Source organism: Sabethes cyaneus, chromosome 3 (genome assembly GCF_943734655.1).
Source record: "Sabethes cyaneus chromosome 3, idSabCyanKW18_F2, whole genome shotgun sequence".
Taxonomy (NCBI): Eukaryota; Metazoa; Arthropoda; class Insecta; order Diptera; family Culicidae; genus Sabethes; species Sabethes cyaneus.
The window spans coordinates 166960085-166969115 of record NC_071355.1 but is presented as its reverse complement, the minus strand read 5'-3'; positions in this window follow the sequence as shown (position 1 = coordinate 166969115).

Genomic DNA, 9031 nt, shown 5'->3' with positions numbered 1-9031 from the left:
ATAATCCAGTATGTTTTACGCATATTTGGACTAGTGATAATTACTTGTGGAGAACTAGTTTTACAGGAGTTTACTCTAAAAATGAAGAAAAAGATACCTAGTAGTGGTCTACAAAACGGCTCTTTTATGTGAGCAGCTCTGAGCCTTTCATTTTTTTTTTAATATTGTCAATTGCAAGGAAAATTGTACCATCCAAAGTGCGATATCGCTCATAAAAGTGCTATTTTGCATTAAATCGTTTCGGTCTCTTTGGCGCACTTATTACTTGGAATATAACGAAAAAGTGCGCCGAAGATACCGAAACGATTTAATGCAAAATAGCACTTTTATGAGCGATATCGCACTTTGGATGGTACAATTTTCCTTGCAATCAGCAATATACACCCACCGCTCACTCCCACCACCACAAAGCTCTTATTAGAGCCCCCTGGTGATGGGCACCAGACTCAATTAGCCGGGTATTCAGTTTTATCACAGAGAACAGACATCCAGGCTGGCATACCCAACCTGTGTAAATTTTTGTAACGGCCATTTCGAAATAACCTCTCGTTCACGTTTAAGTTACACGAAGTTACCCCTCGCATTTGTTAGTTTGGCGAATCGTTTGACGGCGGTTCCACCCGTAAGCATCTGTCAAAACTGAAATCCAATATATTTCTTTCCCTTTTGACGTAGGACTACGTCTTACGGCAAGTTTTGAGATAGGGTGTCATTCCAAAAAATCGAAAAATGCGAGCGTCACGAAAAATGAAAGGTTTTGAGCGCTAATAGCTCAGCGGTTTTCCGATCGATTTTCAATATTCTTACACCAATCGATCGAAAAATCTTCTAAGAATTGACCCAAATGAAGAAAAGTATGGATTCTTGATGTTGAACTATTGAAAAATTGAAAATAATGAACCTATGTTTTACCAGAATTCTCGCTTCGTGATTGGTTGGAAGATTCTTTACGATGATCTAAACCTATACCAATTTGATATCTGTGCTTGGGAAGTAAGCCAAAACAAGTGACAGTTTCCTCATTTCAACAAGACTCCTAACACCGCGGTTCAACCTAGACCATTTTGATGTCCTTGCTTGGGAAATACGCCAGAGAGAGTAACAAAGCCCCCTCGTGCCAACAGATTTCTTACGAACGCGATTAAACCTAGTCAAATTTGATGTCTGTGTTAGGGAAGTGTGCCAGAAAAAATGACACAAGTTCGTTGTCCCAAAAGATCGCTAATTCTTTACTGTGAGACGATTAAACCTCGGCGAACTTGATATCCGTGTTGGAAAAATGTGCTACAGCTGTAGTGTTCGGTTATAATACGACTCTGTATGAACTGTATGAATACGCATGCTTGCCGTTTCATTAGAAGCACAGACATAACACTCGTTTTCCATTCAGCGTACCGATTAAACCGTCATTTCAAATTTGTTCTTAGCTGGGATTGTCTCCGATTTGGTCAAAGTGGCGCTTTTTGACGAAAGAAGGGGAATTCTCCATAAAAAATACTTGCTACTTCGACGGATACCCATGTTGCTATTTAATATTTGGGAATGTCGATCATAGATGGTGCTAGTGTTCAGACTAAATGTGAGGTACGATAATTTTTATTGATTTTTCTTCCAAGAGTTATGTCTGTTTGTCTGTATTAGAAGTGTAGTGGAAAGATGTGCTGTTGATAAAATAGGATTGAATTGGTAAAATCCCTTCAACGTGGGAAACCATGGATAATAAAAACAATCTTTAATTTCAGCAAGGTAGCAGGAAAGTAATAGATTGTGTTCTTGATTTTGTTAAATTGTTTTCAAATGCACAATCTTTTGAGAATTGAACGTATGAAATGTTACTACTTTGATAAACGTAACATAAAACGCATGTAGCATGTATATATGTTGCATATAGCATGTATACATGAAGAATCGAATGATTACAAGCATGAATACATGCCACTATCACTACAAAGAGACTTACGTAGTCCTGCGTCACCTAACGCGGTCGTGTCTTGTACACAACCCCTCTGATTTTTTTACTTATGCAAAAACCAAAAAAACATCAAAAGCTCATCAGTAAACAAACCGAACGATGGGAATGGTACAAAGGTTTGTTGATACTATCGAAACTAGTGTGGTATCGATAGTATCGTCAAACTTCATTGTTAGAAATGATTTGCGATTTGTGACACACACGTGGCAAAATCCGGTCTTCTTTTGATGTTATCGTGTTGTTATGCTAATTATCATTATTATTATCACTGTTGATGTTTGACTGGTTTTGTTCGAAATAGTATCCGTCATATCTATACCTATAAAGAAGGATTTCTGTCTGTCTGTCCGTATGTTCCTTATAGAATCGAAAACTACTGAACCAATCGGCATGAAAATATGCATGTAGAGGTTTTTTGGGGCCAGGAAAGGTTTTAGTGATGGTTAGAAACCCCTCCCCCCACTAAGAGGGGGGGCTCCCATACAAATGAAACACAAATTTCTGCATAACTCGACAACTAATCAAGCAAATAGAACAAAATTTGGCATGTGGGTGTTTTCGGTGACAAGAATTTATTCTATGGTAAATTGAGACCCCTCCCCTCTTTATAAGGGGAATTATAACTCCTCTCCTCTTTAAAAGGGGGGGCTTCCATACAAATTTCCTCATAACTCGAGAACTAATCAAGCAAATGGAACCAAATTTGGCATGTGAAGGTTTTCGAGGGCAAGAATATTTTCTATAGTAAATTAGGACCCCTCCCCACTTTAAGAGGGGGAGCTCCTGTGCCAAAGAAACACAATTTTCCTCATAACTCGAGAAGTAATTAAACAAATGGAACCAAATTTGGCATGTGGGTGTTTTTGGAAACAAAAATTTTTTCTATGATGAATTGGGATCCTTCCCCACTTTAGGAACGGAGGCTCCTATACAAATGAAATGCAAATTTCCTCATAACTCGAGAATTAATCAAGCAAATGGAACAAAATTTGGCATGTGAAAGTTTTCGAGGGCAAGAATATTTTATATGGTGAATAAGGACCCCTCCCCACTTGAACAGGAGGGGCTCCTATACAAATGAAATACAAATTTCCTCATAACTCGAGAACCAATCAAGCAAATGGAACAAAATTTGGCACGTGGATGTTCTTGGAGACAAATTTTTTTCTATGATGAATTGGGACCCCTCCCCACTTTAGGAAGGGGGGCTCCTATACAAATGAAATGCAAATTTCCTCATAACTCGAGAATTAATCAAGCAAATGGAACCAAATTTGTCATGTGAAAGTTTTCTAGGGCATGAATATTTTCTATGGTGAATCAAAACCCCACCCTACTTTAAGAGGGGGGGCTCCTATACAAACGAAATACCAATTTCCTCATAACTCGAGAACTAATCAAGCAAATGGAACCAAATTTGACACGTGGGTGATTTTGGAGATAAAAATTTTTTTATGATGAACTGGGACCCTTCCTCACTTTAGGACGGGGGGCTCCTATACAAATGAAATACAAATTTCCTCATAACTCGAGAGCTAATCAAGCAAATGAAACCAAATTTGGCATGTGAAAGTTTTCGAAGGCAAGAATATTTTCTATGGTGATTTAGGACCCCTCCCAACTTTAAGAGGGGGGGCTCCTATACAAACGAAATACAAATTTCCTCATAACTCGAGAACCAATCAAGCAAATAGAACCAAATTTGGCATGTGGAGGTTTCTGGAGGCAAAAATATTTTCCATGGTGAATTGGGACCCCTCCCAACTTTAGGAAGGGGGGCTCCTATACAAATGAAATACAAATTTCCTCATAATTCGAGAACTAATCAAGCAAATGGAACCATATTTGGCATGTGAGTGTTTTTGGAGGTAACCATTTTTTCTATGATGAATTAGGATTTCTTACCTTTTTAACTCTAGAACTAATCAAGCAAATGGAACCAAATTTATCATGTGGGTGTTTTTGTAGGCAAGAATATTTTCTATGGTATATTTTCTATGGTATATTTTCTATGGATTTCCCCACTTTAAGAGGGGGGGGGGCTCCTATACAAATGAAAAACAAATTTCCTCTTATCTCGAGAACTAATCAATCAAATGGAACCAAATTTAGCATGTGGGAGTTTTAGATGGCAGAAATTTTTTCTATGGTGAATTAAGATCCCTCCCCACTTTAGGAGGGGGGCTTGCTTACAAATAAAATACAAATTTCATCATAACTCCAGAACTAATCAAGCAAATGGAACCAAATTTAACATGTGGGTGTTTTTGCAGGCAATTTTTTTTCTACTGTGAATTGAGACCCCTCCCCTCTTTAGTAGGGGAATAATGACCCCTATTCCTTTTAAGAGGGGGGGCTTCCATACATATGAAATACAAATTTCCCCACACTTCGAGAACTAATCAAGCAAATGGAACAAAATTTGACATGTGAGTGTTTTTGGAAACAAGAATTTTTTCTATGGTGGATTGAAACCTCTCCCCACTTTAGGAGGGGGGCTCCTATACAAATGAAATACAAATTTCCTCATAACTCGAGAACTAATTAATAGAATGGAACCATATTTGGCATGTGGGTGTTTTTGGAGGCATGATTTTTTTCTATGGTGAATTGAGACCCCTCTCTTCTTTAGAAAGCGAGTTATGGCCCATCTCCCGTTTAAGAGGGTGGGCTTCCATACAAATGAAATGCAAATTTCCTCTTATCTCGAGAACTAATCAATCAAATGGAACCAAATTTGGCATGTGGGAGTTTTAGATGGCAGAAATTTTTTCTGTGGTGAATTACGACCGCTTCCCCTTTTAAGAGGGGAGCTCCCATACAAATGAAATTCAAATTTCCTTGTAACTTGAGAACTAATCAAGCAAATGGAACCAAATTTGGCATGTGAGAGATTTTGGAGTCTTGAATTTATTTTACGATAGTTAGAGACCTCTCACCCCTGTGGTAGGGGGATATGGACTCTCATACAAATAAAACAGAAATTTTTGCGAAACTCAAAAACTAATCGAACTCGAGAAATTCGAGACTCTTCCATAAAACATTAGTCAATACAAGACCACAAAAACTATCTATAGTAACACTAGATCATTCAGGACGAGACGGTCGCGAGTGTTGCCGGTGACCCGCCGTCGGAAGCGCCGCCCACTGGGGGGCTTGCAAAACTCGAGATTGTGACAAAGATCATCCGAGATTCATGATTTATGTACAACACAGGTTAATTTGTGGCAATACGAAGTTTGTCGGGTCAGCTAGTCATCGATAAATAGCCCCGTAATATCGATAGTTATATCAAGTGTTATCTCTCATCATTAATTGACAAAAATACTTGACGGTGATTGACAGTCAATTTAGTTTGGCGATTCGTAGGCTAGGCGGCGTTTGATAACTTTTGTAATTTTAACGGGTTTTCGTTTGAATTTTTACACAGAAAATTACGAAAAATTTGTTCTAGCTTGGATGTCTGTTCTCTGTGGTTTTATTTTCAACCCGGATAATCGAATCATATTTTTGGTACCTACTAAATTTTTTTTTAAATGTCATGTTTTTGACTTGTAGGTGTCATAAATATTTCTAGTATTGGTAAATCTTCTCAAAAGTTAGAAAATTCCTTTCTTACAATTTTTTTCACTGATGAATTTTATTTTTGGCACAAAATTTTTCTTGTATGCCATGTTTTTTTTTACTTTTAGGTATCATAAATGTTTCCTATTATTGAATAATTTACCTTAAAGTTAGAAAATTCCTTTCTTTGATTTTTTCACTGATGATGGTTAATCGTGTTGATGATGATTTTGATAATGATGATCATGAAGATGATTATTTTGCTGATGATGATTATGGTTTGATGATGATGATGATGAAAATGATGATGATGATAATGATGATGATGATAATGATGATTATGATTTGATGATGATGATGATGATAATAATGATAATGATAATGATGATGATGATGATGATGATGATGATGATGATGATGACGGTGATGGTGATGGTGATGGTGATGGAGATGGCGATTGTGATTGTGACTGTGATTGTGATTGTGATTGTGATTGTGATTGTGATGGTAATGGTGATGGTGATGGTGATGTTGATGGTGATGGTGATGGTGATGGTGATAGTGAAGGTTATGGTTATGGTTATGATGATGATGATGATGAATTATGAATCATACCACGCAACAATTTAAAAATTAAAAATTGGCACCATTATCTGCATTACTCGCTCAGAAAAATATATAGGAAAGGAATTTTATATCTTTAGGGAGATGAATCAGTTTTTGACATGCTAGAAACATTATCTAACACCAAAACTATAACATTTGTGTTTAAAATTAAAAAAAATGTTTTTTTTTACACGGATAATCTAGTCTAAAACCCGGATAATCGAATCCCCGAATAATCGAGTCCGAACTGTAGTAATCAATAGCAAAGGGTGTTAATATTTATCTGAATTACTATTACCACTATTATACTATTACCAAATCAAATTTTAAAGCAGTGGAACAATCAACTTTTATTTTATTTCTATAAAATGAGTACGCGCTTTAAAAATTTACTTACACAAATTACGAGTAAATTTAACTCAGTTATGAGTTATCGGCCTAAACTACTCAGAATTGAGAAATTGCCAAATTACTCATATTTTGGGTTGTTCCACTTTTTGTCAAGGTGAGTCGGGTTTTATTCATTTTTTAATTGAAACTCACTCATTTCTGAATTATTCTTATTCATTCGCGAATTAAATTTTTCAAGTGGATTTGTAATTCTTTGATTTGTAATTCAACAAAGAGAAATCTATATAGAGTAGGGCGGGGCATAAGTGCGATGTTTGAAGTTGTCATCCATTTTCCAAAGGACAACAACAAAATATATTTTACAGTGATGCAGTATCTCAATGTCTTCACATTCAACTATAAATCGTCTGGAATAATAGTTAATGCAAAATAAATTTTTCATTCTTCTAATCAAGTGCCGATTCGCAGTTTTACCCCACTAGCCGGGCAGTGCTATTACCGCGGGGCAAAAGTGCGAAGCTCGAATCCATGAAATTAGCACAGCAGTAGCTAACAAAACCATATTATCTTCAATCTGCGTTATGTTTCGGTAAGGAATATTCTCAGTTTGCACCTTTCCCATTTTGCGCTGGTGTATTGTAGGTTGTAGCCCCTGTCAGATCGAAATTTTTCCAAACGTTTGTTTTTTGTTTCATCAGCGGAAAAACGTTGTTTTCCTTCGGCCAACATCTGTAGAGCACGCAGTTTTTTTTGCACATCTTCCATTTCTAGTATCTGTAATATAGTGCTTAAAGCTGTATATAAGTAGCTATACATTTTTGCCTCGTTCATGAATCGAACTTTGGTCCCGTCCGTGAATCGCACTTTTTCCCCGCTAGACGCTTGACGGGGTTTGATTAAATTATGGAAAAACGAAATATATTTTTGTAAAATCTTTTCACCGTATTTTCAAAACACATATGTTAGTAACGTAAAACGCTGCTACAAATTTTCAACAAGTGAAATCCTCCTGTTAATATCGTATTTGCAGTATAATGAAAAATTACATCAAAACCGCCCTAAAATAACATTTGCACATAACTCAGCAACTATGCTTCGTCAGCATTCAAAGTTTACGTTAGATTCAAGCTGTCAAAGTAGTCACCCATTCATGCCAACGTAGTCAATTCACTCGGAATCTGAATCGATAAATCGTTGAATCGCACTTTCACCCGCATCGCACTTTTACCCCTCCTTACTCTATATATGGGTTATTCCACGTCAAGTGACCAAGAAAAAGTTCAAACGTGTAATCGACCTTCACGGATTTGAACCAAATTTTGCCAGATTGTTCGTTTTCGGTTAAGAAGTAAAAATCCAAAATTTGGTACCGAATGGACGTTCCCTCGATTAATGGAAGCACCACAATTTTTAAGGAAAATACCCGTATGATATGATCTCGGGAAATATAAGGTTTAGAAAGACACTAGGTATTTTCACATTTTCAAAAAAAAAAATTACCCAGGGAATTCGAAAAAGATATTATTTTTGAGCATCAGTGCTGCCAAATATTTTTAAACTCAATTTGAAAATGAAATTTACATTTTTCTCTCAATGAAGACCATTTGATCTCAAAAATTCAACTTCATCTTGTTTCGCAGATTTTTTTACACAAGAATCACTTATCGCCCTGAGGTATTCTTTGTCGTGATACGGCGTTTAAAAGAAAGCAATCTCCCATTTTTTATGTACAACTAAAAGCAAAATAACTTTTTCTTGGAGCAGTGATTCTCTACGCAATGTAAAAAAGCTTTAGCATATCTGGAAAGCATTTACACAGTGAGTAATTCTCGAAAAAAATGCAATTCTCAGCTTTCCAATGGTGGTCTCGAAATGAAAATCGGTTGGGGGCTCATGGTGAAAGCGGCGATGTTATGAAAAAATCCAATATGGCGACCAAATCCAAGATGGCCGCCAAAAAAAATTTTTACTCCATTTGACAGCCCTGTTCCTCTTCTTTACAGAACCGGGCCATTTGTTAGTTGTTTCATGGCAAATTTATGAAATATCACATGATATATATGGATCTCAAGGTTTGCGCAAAATTCAGCTTTTTTTGAAACTGTTAGGCCCCGAGGGGTCCACTATTTCGAGGTATCAAAAGTTTAATTCTTATTTTTTAACCATTTTCAAGCAATTAAGCGCAAAAGTTTTAATATTTGATGACCTCGTGACAGTAGTGGCCCCGTTTCAGCGAGAACTACTCCCCTAGAAATTTTATTTTCTTGAAAATCATCTTTCTTCGCAAATATGATGTATATTATAAGCAAAGCAGGTTTTTTTCAAATCGACAAACAGTTTCAATTAGGATTCCCGATAGCAGAGATGTTAATGATACAAGTGAACAAACGAAAAGTAAGCTTACGTCATTTGTCGGCAATTTGAATTTTAGCAATGTTACGATTTGCGTTTACGAATTAAACACGTAGATCGCTTTTGTGTGTAGGACCGACTAAAATTGGTATGAAGAACATGGAATATGGAATACAAATATAATGA